Source organism: Vicia villosa, unplaced genomic scaffold, assembly GCF_029867415.1.
Source record: "Vicia villosa cultivar HV-30 ecotype Madison, WI unplaced genomic scaffold, Vvil1.0 ctg.000342F_1_1, whole genome shotgun sequence".
NCBI classification, from domain to species: Eukaryota; Viridiplantae; Streptophyta; class Magnoliopsida; order Fabales; family Fabaceae; genus Vicia; species Vicia villosa.
In genome coordinates, this window is record NW_026705152.1 from 709,539 (window position 1) to 720,685 (window position 11,147).

General features: G+C 37.1%; 1 long non-coding RNA gene across 1 annotated transcript; it reads right to left on the minus strand.

The window, feature by feature from the left end:
• Positions 1 to 10,282: 10,282 nt before the first annotated feature.
• Positions 10,283 to 10,923, minus strand: LOC131626991 (uncharacterized). Its single transcript, XR_009291375.1, has 2 exons — positions 10,664 to 10,923; positions 10,283 to 10,574 (listed from the first exon to the last, which is right to left on the minus strand). It is a non-coding gene; the product is annotated as an uncharacterized LOC131626991 (long non-coding RNA).
• Between the last annotated feature and the right edge of the window lie 224 nt (positions 10,924 to 11,147).

Below are 11,147 nucleotides of genomic sequence, written 5' to 3' on the forward strand. Positions count from 1 at the left end.
TTGCCATAAGAGGGCAGGAAGCCTTTCGTTTGGAGGTTGAAGGGTCATCGAAGCATCCTTTGCCATAAGACTGTCCCATGCCATAGAAGGGCATGTAGTCTAAAGTAAGGATCAGAATAAGCCTTTTCGTAGGCAGCCAGAAGATACCTCAGCCTTTTTCCGTAGGCAACATCCGAGGGTCGAGGTCATTTGTGTATCGAAGGCAGCATCATTAGGGTCGTGACCTTTTTATCGAGGCAACATGGCTGAGGTATCCTCGAATTCGAGGGACATGGCTTATTCTGCAAAACACAAAGGCAACAGGCAACAGGCAACAGGCAACAAGGCAACAGAGAGGGTTACCCAAAAAGCGTGCGTGTGTGCATCAATCACGTGATTCAATTCAAATTATATTATCTTGTAAATTAGTGATTCTAGGTTAATTACAATCTTGCACTCCCTAAATTACTAACCACGCAGTACATAATAATATAAAGCAATAAAGGGAAGGGGGAAAATGAAACCAGCGGAGGAGAGGGGAATTGTAACCAGCGGATCCCTTAATAGGGTTTGGCATAAGTAATAATAAAACAGAGAAAATATTAAGACAGGGTTACCAGTAACGTAGCTTTGACAATTGATAAACCTGACAAAAAAGAAGAAACAGAAAATTGAAGGTGAGTGCATAATCGGTTCGAGGGCAGACTTCATTAATTAAGAAAAATAAAATAATGAAATAAAGATAAAACAGAGAGAGTGTACTTAGCTTTGGTGTTTGCCTGACAGGGTTGAGGGCAAGGGTTTATCAGAAACATTGACTCTGATCATTAGAACAGACAAGGAACAAGGCGTGAGTGTATTATTAATTCGAAGATAATCAGGGTTAACGTAAATAAAATGAAAGAGAAATAAACTAATAATGAATAAATAGGGAATACTTAGCTTTGATTCGAATTTGATCTGATATGGTTGTTAGGCGCCTTTAGGATTGACCCTGAAACAAGGCAGAAAATAGGTGAAGGCAAAGCAAACCCTAAAAGTAAATTAATTTAAGTATAATTAAAATTAAACAGAATAGAACACTTATCTTTGAGGTTTGTTGAAGGCGCGTGATCGGGAGGAATCATGTTGCTAACCCTGAAAAAGGCACAGAAGAAGAAGATTTTAAATGTAGAGCAGATTCTCGTAGACCCTAATTTAACATTCAAATTGAATATAATTGTGAATTGATTTAATTAATTATTGGTCTTACGACCTAATTAATTAAATCGGGTTAAGAAAATTAAATCGAGTGCAAAAATAATTTTTTATGAATTTTTTGGAATCAAAAGGAAATAAATAGGAATTTTTAAAGATATGTATATAATTAAATAGATATTAAGTAAAATATATAATTAAAAAGAATATAGAAATATATAAAATAAATATCATAAGTATTAAATAAATAACTAGATAAATAAATAAAAAAATTTATAAAATAAGTTTTAATTGTTATATTATTATAGAGAAAAGAAAAAGAAATTTAATGATATACATATATATATATATATATATATAATTAAATATGTTATATAATTATAAATAATAAAAAAAATTGAAAAAAGACTTAGCTTTTATCCGGTATTGCGCACACGTGATAGTCCATGGTGGATGCGCAGCTTCAGGAGCGTTGGATGAGGGAGTCTGGAGATCTGACGGTTGGATCAGCGAGGGCGTACCGCGCGTGTACGGGCTGAGAAGCATCGGATCCGTTTATTTGAAAACACATCAGCGCGCGCTGGGGGACCAATGAAACGACGCCAGCTCATCGTCTTCTCCACACAACTTCTGCAGCATATCTTTTATAGCGCTCTTTTCATGAGAGCTGTAAAAAGCCTTCTCCTTTTACACCTGCGAAACTATAGAACGCACAAAACGCAACAAAAATTTGTCGCAACCATACAAATACGATCGTCCAGACACAACGAACCTCATAGCACCCACGATCAGTCCTGATTTTGCTTAGAACAGAAACCCCTAAATTAAAGTTCTAAACCCTAACATGGCAACACGCATATAACAGCATCATAACGTCCAAAAATTTCCAGAATTCATCAACACAATATGAGAAACACAAATATGCAATTGGATTCGAGAATGAATGTATGAATTTGCAGAATCGAAGCAATTTAAGGATCGGTTAAAAGTGACTTACAGTGAGTGATTCGTGTGGTTTGGTGACTTGGAAACGATTGAGAATCGTTCAATGATGTTCAGAGAGTGAAATAGGATCGATTGAAAGCCTTAAATCTCCTTGGAACCAAGAATTGAAGTTTGAGTTTTCTTGAGTTTTCTTGACTCGGGTTTGAAGTTCTCTGGCTGCAGATTTCGTTCCCCTAGTCTTTGGCATTGTTCAGGTAGTTATAGAGGAGAGTTTAGGTCAATATATTTGAGCAGAATCCAATCAAATCTTTGATTGCCATTGGAGAAAATTTGATTGATAAAAGCTTCTAAAATTGGCCTTTTGATTGATTTTTATACCTCTAATTATGTGAACGAAATTTTACTGTCTTAATGAGGAAATTTGATTGATATTTGGCTTAAAATTGGAGAAAAAATCATATCTTTTATTTTTATTATTTTACATGATTAAATTATGATTTTTTAATAAATAAAAACCATAAAATATCAATAAAATAATACCAAATAAAAAAAATATTTATGGGACGTGCATGGGCCTAAAATGAAGTTTGGATGAAAAAAAACATAGGCCCATTTGGAAATGTTTGGAGTTTTGAGCTTTTTCTCTTCCCATTTTTTTTTCAAAATAGTCCGACTTTGACAAGGCATATTTCCCTCAATTTTTGAGGTATGGAGGTGTTCTAGGACATTTTGGAAACCTTAGAGAGTCCTCTAACCAATGTCCTTGGTTCCATGTCAAAATCATTTTTCATTCTCATTTTATGACCTTTTGAAGAAAGTGTCTTTTTGTTGACTTTTGAAAAGGACCTATAATGTATGAAGCCATATCTCTTAAACCATTGATCTATGGGCTCTAATTCTTGGACAATTGGATAGAGGAATGAATTCCCTTCAACATGAGCTTTGGTGGGAATTTTTCTGATGAAGTATGAATATTTGGCGAATTTTCAAAGTTTGGTTGACTTTTTCAGTTCATGCCCAAAATAGTAACTTTTGACTTTTGACTTCTCTGATCTTTCCTTGCATCATCATGATCAACCCTTGATCAAATGATGATTTTAGGGTTATGAGAATGTTGTTGACCAAATATCTTGAGTTTTGACTGTATAATGACTGTTTTGCCCTTGAGGGTTGACTGTTGACCTAATCAGGATTTGAGGGACTCAATTTGCTCTGTTCGACTTGAAACTTTGCACAGAGATTCTTTGGGATGTTGGTGACCCTATGGAACCACCTTGAACCATTGATTCAATGATTTTCCTCTGAATTATTCAAACCCTAGTTTAGAACTTCTGTGTGGGAGACTGTGTTTTGGAGCTTTGTCTTTTGATTTGGTTTTGTGTATGAAAAATAGCATGGGCAAATTTTGGGGTATGACAGCTGCCCCTGTTCAATTATCTTAAACCTGAAGATGTAGAGTGGTTTGCGCGCCAGTCGGTATCTGAAGGTGGAAGATGATTGAACATAGGAATACCAAGAAATTTGCCCTATTCGAAGTAGGGACTTTTGTCGGAGATGGGCTTGTGGATGCCATCTGGTAGTTGAATTTTGAGAAGATGTTGTTTGCGCGTTGGCCGTGTCATTACCGTTCGTGGTAGATGAATTAGATCCTTTGGAATTGATCGTGTCAGTATCGTTCGTGATACTTGAATTAGATCTTGGAAAGATGATCGTGTCTTCATCGTTCGTGATGATAGAATTAGATCTGAGGAGATAATCGTGTCTTCATCGTTCGTGATGATAGAATTAGATTCTCTTGTCGTGTCAGCACCGTTCGTAGTGACTGAATTAGACTGGGAAGGCCAGTGACCGTGTCTACACCGTTCGTGATGATAGAATTAGACCTCTGAAATTTGATCGTGTCAGTACCGTTCGTAGTATCTGAATTAGATCTTCTGTCGTGTCAGTACCGTTCGTAGTAGCTGAATTAGACTTTGAAAGTGATCGTGTCATTACCGTTCGTGGTAAATGAATTAGATCTTGGAAAGTTGGAGTTTTCGTTCGTTTGTTTGTACCTGTATTCTGCAAAAGGTAAAGTTAAATTTATGCAATGTCATGATGCATGGGTTATGTAATGAATCCCTCAACATAAATGAGAGCTTTTGCATGTTATGTATGAGTTCATTATGAGGTAATGTATGCAATGTATGAACATGTTTATGACATATGATATGTGAATATGATTTATGTAGATCTTTCTGTCCTTGTAATTGTACTGTCTGATCTTGTCTTGAAGATGCTCAGCTGGGAATTTATGATTTCTGTTTGGAGATGATCAGTGACTTGATGTTCCCTGATTGGTGATAAAGATATTGATAAATCGTGTTGGAGGAGAGCGACTGTGTTGAAGATGTAAACTCTGTTGGGCAGCCATGTCTCTATCGGGAGCGTTTGAAGATATCTTCTTAATGATTACTCTGTGGGGATATGATCTTGTGAACCCGGCTTTGTGGGGATGAATATATGTCAATCGATTTGTGGGAGGACTTTTGATTACCTCGGACATTGTCTCTTTGCTTTTCCTACTAATAGAGATTACTACATATTTCTATTGGAAAAAGAAAATGGATGATAATCATGTTCATATGCATATGTTCATTCAAAATTATCATTGGACGTTTGCGTATTCGAAAAGAAGAAGAAATTTGAAAGAGAGAAGTAAATTGTATTGAGAAAAGCCATAAATAGGCAAGATGAAACATATTGTGTGTTTTTGAAAAGATAGAAAAACAAAAGAAATATAGCTATGTAAAAATAATCCTATTGAGTTTCCACTCTGCTATTGCTATTATGTCTTCGAGCATCTCATCCCATGCTTGTCGGAGAAAAGTGATTGAGTTGATCTGAACCCTTTGAACTTGTTGTTGTAGATGTATCTGATTGATGAATGATAGGAACGAGACATAGTCGTACGCTTAATCCTTAACTTTTGCCTAGATCGCCCTTTCAGGTTTTCGGTCTAGCAGGATACCCTTTTTTGCCCAAGTCGCCCTTTCGGGTTTTCAACTTGACGGGTGTACATTTTTTCCTTATATATATCCCTAATTTTTGCCCAAACCCTTTTTTGTTTGCCGGATGCCCTTATTTTTGCCTAGGTACGTCGACCTAGCGGGTCATATTTATGCGTAGTATTTTTTGACTATGTCTGCGTTCACAGGTTGCGGGAAGTCCTCTCCATCCATAGTAGTGAGTATCATTGCTCCTCCAGAGAAGATTTTCTTGATAACGAATGGTCCTTCATAGGTGGGAGTCCACTTGCCCCTAGGATCACCTTGTGGTAGAATTATTCTCTTTATGACCAAGTCACCAACTCGATAAACTTGTTGTTTGACTCTCTTGTTAAATGCCTTGATCATACGTTTCTGATACAATTGTCCATGACAAACAGCCGCGAGCCTCTTTTCGTCAATCAAGTTTATTTGATCTAGTCGAGTCTGGATCCATTCATCTTCATCTAGCTCTGCTTCTTTCATGATCCTTAATGACGGTATCTGAACTTCAATTGGTAATACAGCTTCCATACCATAGACTAATGAGAACGGGGTTGCCCCAGTTGATGTACGTGCGGAGGTACGGTAACCATGAAGAGCAAATGGTAACATTTCATGCCAATCCTTGTAAGTCACAGTCATTTTCTGCACAATCTTCTTGATATTCTTGTTGGCAGCCTCTACAGCGCCATTCATCTTTGGCCTATAGGGAGATGAGTTGTGATGCTTGATATTGAATTGTGTGCAAAGCTCAGTAATCATCTTGTTGTTTAGATTGGTACCATTATCAGTGATGATCCTTTCGGGAATGCCATACCGACAGATGAGGTTATGTTTAATGAATCGAGCCACCACATTCTTGGTTACGGAGGCAAATGAAGCAGCTTCTACCCATTTAGTGAAATAGTCGATGGCTACTAGAATGAAACGATGTCCGTTAGAAGCGGTAGGCTTAATCTCTCCGATCATATCAATGCCCCACATTGCAAAGGGCCAGGGAGCAGTTAGTACATTTAGAGGAACGGGAGGCACGTGTACTTTGTCGGCGTATATCTGGCACTTGTGACAAGTTCTTGAATGGTGGTGACAGTCAGTCTCCATTGTAGACCAGTAGTAACCTGCTCTTAGAATCTTCTTGGCCATAGTATGTCCACTAGAGTGGGTCCCAAAAGTACCATCATGCATGTCTTCCATGATCTTTTCAGCTTCTTTCTTGTTCACACAACGAAGCAGAGTTGAATCATGGTTGCGCTTGTATAAAGTCCCATTGCTCAGAAAGAACTTGGATGCGAATCTTCTTAGGAATTTTTTATCATTAATGGATGCCCTTTCAGGGTATTCTTGAGTCTCGAGGTACCTTTTTACTTCGTAAAACCATGGTTTCTCTTCAGCCTCGTCGTCAACTATCTCATAACAATATGCGGGTTCGTCATGTCTTTCAATGATAACTATAGGAGCCTCATTATCCCAATTGACTTTGAACATAGATGACATAGTAGCTAACGCATCGGCCAGCTGATTCTCTTCTCGGGGAATATGTTCGAAAGTAATCTCTTCAAAATATGGAATTAAAGATAGTACGAACTCCTTGTAGGGTATGAGATTAGGATGTTTTGTATCCCATTCCCCTCTGATTTGGCTGATTACTAGTGCTGAATCCCCATACACTTCCAGGAATTTGATCCTTAAATCGATAGCAGCTCTGAGCCCCAAGATACACGCTTCATACTCAGCCATATTGTTGGTGCAGTCGAAACATAATCTTGCGGTGAATGGGGTGTGTCCACCAGCAGGAGAGACAATTATGGCGCCAATGCCATTACCAAGTGCATTCGAAGCTCCATCGAAAACCATAGTCCATCGGGATCCTGGTTCAGGTCCTTCATCCGGGCCAGGTTGCTTATAGTCAGTAACAAGCATCACATCTTCATCTGGAAATTCAAAATTCATTGACTGGTAGTCATCTACCGCTTGTTGTGCCAAATGATCTGCTACCACACTCCCTTTGATTGCTTTCTGTGTTGTGTATTGGATGTCATATTCTGTTAGTATCATTTGCCATCTTGCTATTCGTCCAGAGAGAGCAGGTTTCTCGAATACATACTTGATGGGATCCATTCGGGAAATCAACAACGTGGTATGGTTCAACATATACTGTCTCAGTCGGCGAGCAGCCCAAGCCAAAGCACAGCAAGTTTTCTCGAGCAGTGAGTATCTTGTTTCACAGTCGGTAAACTTTTTGCTAAGGTAGTATATTGCATGCTCTTTTCGACCAGACTCGTCATGTTGCCCCATTACGCACCCCATTGAGTTCTCTAACACTGTTAAGTACATAATTAGAGGTCTTCCTTCTGCAGGTGGTATCATGATCGGAGGTTCTTGCAGGTACTTCTTTATTTTGTCAAAGGCCTCTTGACATTGGTCATTCCATTTTACTACTTGATCTTTCTTCAGTAACTTGAAGATTGGCTCACAAGTAGCGGTCAGATGGGAGATAAATCTAGCAATGTAATTTAGTCGACCCAGGAATCCTCTAACTTCTTTCTCGTTTCGCGGAGCGGGCATTTCTTGTATGGCTTTTACCTTTGCAGGATCAACTTCGATACCTTTGCTACTAACAACAAAACCCAACAGCTTGCCAGACCTTACGCCAAAGGTGCACTTGTTTGGATTCAATCTCAACTTGTACTTCTTCAACCTATCAAACAACTTCTGTAAATGGACCAGATGTTCTTCTTCAGTGTTGGACTTTGCAATCATGTCATCGACATAGACCTCTATTTCTTTGTGGATCATGTCATGGAATAAGGCTACCATTGCACGTTGGTAAGTTGCCCCAGCATTCTTCAACCCAAATGGCATGACTTTGTAACAGAAAGTGCCCCAAGGCGTAGTGAATGTCGTCTTTTCCATATCTTCGGGTGCCATCTTAATCTGATTGTAACCTGAGAAACCATCCATAAAAGAGAAAACCTTGCATTGTGCAGTACTATCAACTAGGATGTCAATATGTGGTAGTGGGAAATCATCTTTAGGACTTGCTCGATTCAAATCTCTATAGTCTACACACATTCTGATTTTTCCATCTTTCTTTGGTACGGGCACTATATTGGCGATCCATGGCGGATAACTCACTACTTTCAGGAACCCAGCGTTGAATTGTTTCTCGACCTCTTCTTTGATTTTCTGAGCCATGTCAGGTCTACTTCTTCGTAACTTTTGTTTAACTGGAGGACTATTTTCTTTGATAGGTAAACGATGAACCACAATATCAGTGTCGAGCCCAGGCATGTCTTCGTATGACCAAGCGAAGATCTCAACATTGTCTCGTAACATCTGAATCAACCTTTGCTTGACAGCATCCTCTAATTCAGCCCCTATCTTGATTTCTTTCTTTTCTTCATCGGTACCTATGTTGACAACTTCAATTGGCTCTTCGTGCGGCTGTATAGTCTTTTCTTCTTGCTCTAATAAACGGGCAAGTTCTCTAGGCACTTCACAACCTTCCTCACCTTCATCCTCAGCTTGATAGATCGGATTTTCAAAGTCATATTTAGCAATAGCAGAATCGTTATCAACAGGATCCAGAGTGAATGTGGATCTGCAGTGCATTATGTGGGTGTGTGTGAGAACGCATAGCTATAAAAAGTAAATAAAAGAAAAATAAAGGCAAACACACAATTTGAATACGAAACGTCCAATGTTTTATTGAATGAAAATATGCTTATGAAATGACAAGCCCTAACAAGTGGACCATTGTGCCTCGGGCAGGACACATGGCTTTAGAGTTTATTGTCTTTATTGAAGTACAAGAATTAAAGTTGGAAATGAAATAAAAGCAGGAAATAAACTAAGAGTGGCAATTACTCCTGACTATAGGAGATAGAAACAATGTCCTCGGCCTTCCAGTTGTCCAGCCCTTTGTCTGATGTAGGGGAGATCCACTTGTCCAGGTTGTGATTATCTTCGTCTTCTTCAATGGCATTAACTCCCTTGCTGATGAAGTGATGTTTCAAGTCTTCTGAACGAGGAGGTGGTGTTCCCTTCTGATCCTTAGCAGTGCAGCCTAAACCCCATTTGTTGGATTTGTATGGGATGTCAGGTAATTGCCCCCAGATAGTGCAGCCACCTTCTTCTACCACGTGTCATACCCCAAATTTGTCCGCATTGGTGTTAATAGTCAATTCAATTTATTTAAACTTTTCTTCTACCAGTTTTATTAGTTTATTTATTTTTATATCTTTTAATCATATTCATTTTATAAAACCATTCTAGGTGAGGAGTCTTTTTAATGTTTTATCAAGTATTAACTATATGGCCCATTAAGACTTCAAACTTAATGTGCAATTAAAAGTTACATAATAAAATGATTAAAAATTATATTAGGATTTTTAAATAAATGCTTAGTATGTATATATTTAAATACGTGTGTATTGCATCTAATTTGTTATGAATTGTTTCTTTTCATATTTTTGGGTAAATTAAGATGGTAATTAAATCTCCTTCTCACCTTAACTATTATAATTTATATTGCTAGTCACTCATTTAAATTATCCTCTCATTATTTAGAAATTTCGTTAAAATTAGGATTGCTTTTTATTTTATTTGTTTCTAATCACTACTATAATTAAATAAATATGTTAATTATCATCAGCTATTATTTTTAAACATTAAGGCTATTTACGATTATTTTTGTCATGATTAATGTATTAACTATATATTTTTTCATTCTTAGTAATTCATAAGATATTATTAATAAAAAAATTGTGAATATTAGTTGAATCATGAAATTAATATCATCTACTTTTAATCAATTATTATCACTAAAAACATGCATAATATTTATTAATTTTAATATTAAAATTATTATTAATTGTTATTGACTTAGTCAAACTAGGGTATTTTTTATCCCTTTCTTCTTCAACCTCGATACGGCCACCGCGGCCACCCCTTTACCACCACAAACTTTAATTCGGTTTCAACCCAAGCACAACAAGATCAAACGTAAAGCAAATTCAGAATAGGAAAGAATCTCATCAATTGAATACCAAAAATTATGAGTTACAAGAAAATCAAATCTCTAAAAATCAAAATCCGAACAAATAAATACAATTTATACCGGCATTCAAATCTTTCCTAAATAAAAATCTGATATTATAACTAAATCAAATCAACCACGGATTCAAAACTTTTCCTTAATTGATTCATAACAATAATCAGACTTGAATTTATTTCCTAATCTAACTAGTTCTAAACCCTTATAAATTCACCCTAAAACTAGTTGAAAGGGACCGAAAAAAAAGAGAAAGAGAAGGAGTAGAAAAAGAAGGATTTTGTTGCGAAGTCACCCAAAGCCGCTTCGCCGATTCATCTCCAAGAATTAGGAGTTTCAAATCTGAAACCCTAATTCATTCCGCCGCTTACCTGCAACCAAAGACAAGAAGAGGATTAGGAATCAGAGCAAATCGGAACACAAACGCAAAATACACTGCCAAAGAGGTAAAATCAGAGACTCTTAGCTTTAATTTCTTGATGCATGTTGTTGTTGGGGTTTAAAATTGGGGATTTCGAGGTGAAATGGTTTGGTTTAGGCATCGTTATGTTTATTTGAGTATGTGAAGTTTTCTGGGTTTGAGTTTTGTTTTGATGTTAATGGTGAAGTAAATGGTTTTTGGAGAAGAAGTAGGAAGAGAACGTAATGAGAGAGAAAGAAGGATATGGGGAAATTGAAAAGAAGAAAGGGGGTTGGAAAGAACCCTTTCACGTTTTTTTTAATTATTATTATTCTTTTAAAAATTAAAACAAATAGTAATAATCAGCTTTGTATCTTATCATATGCCCTAATTAATCTTTTTTAATCTAAATTAATCTGATACGTAGATCTCTGCTAGTCCACTGTAAACCTAAGCGCGCATACACATTGGATCCTAACAGATCCTCATAATTTCGTCCGGGCCTAAGCCCACTCTTATTTACACCCTTCACTTCCTGTTTTTT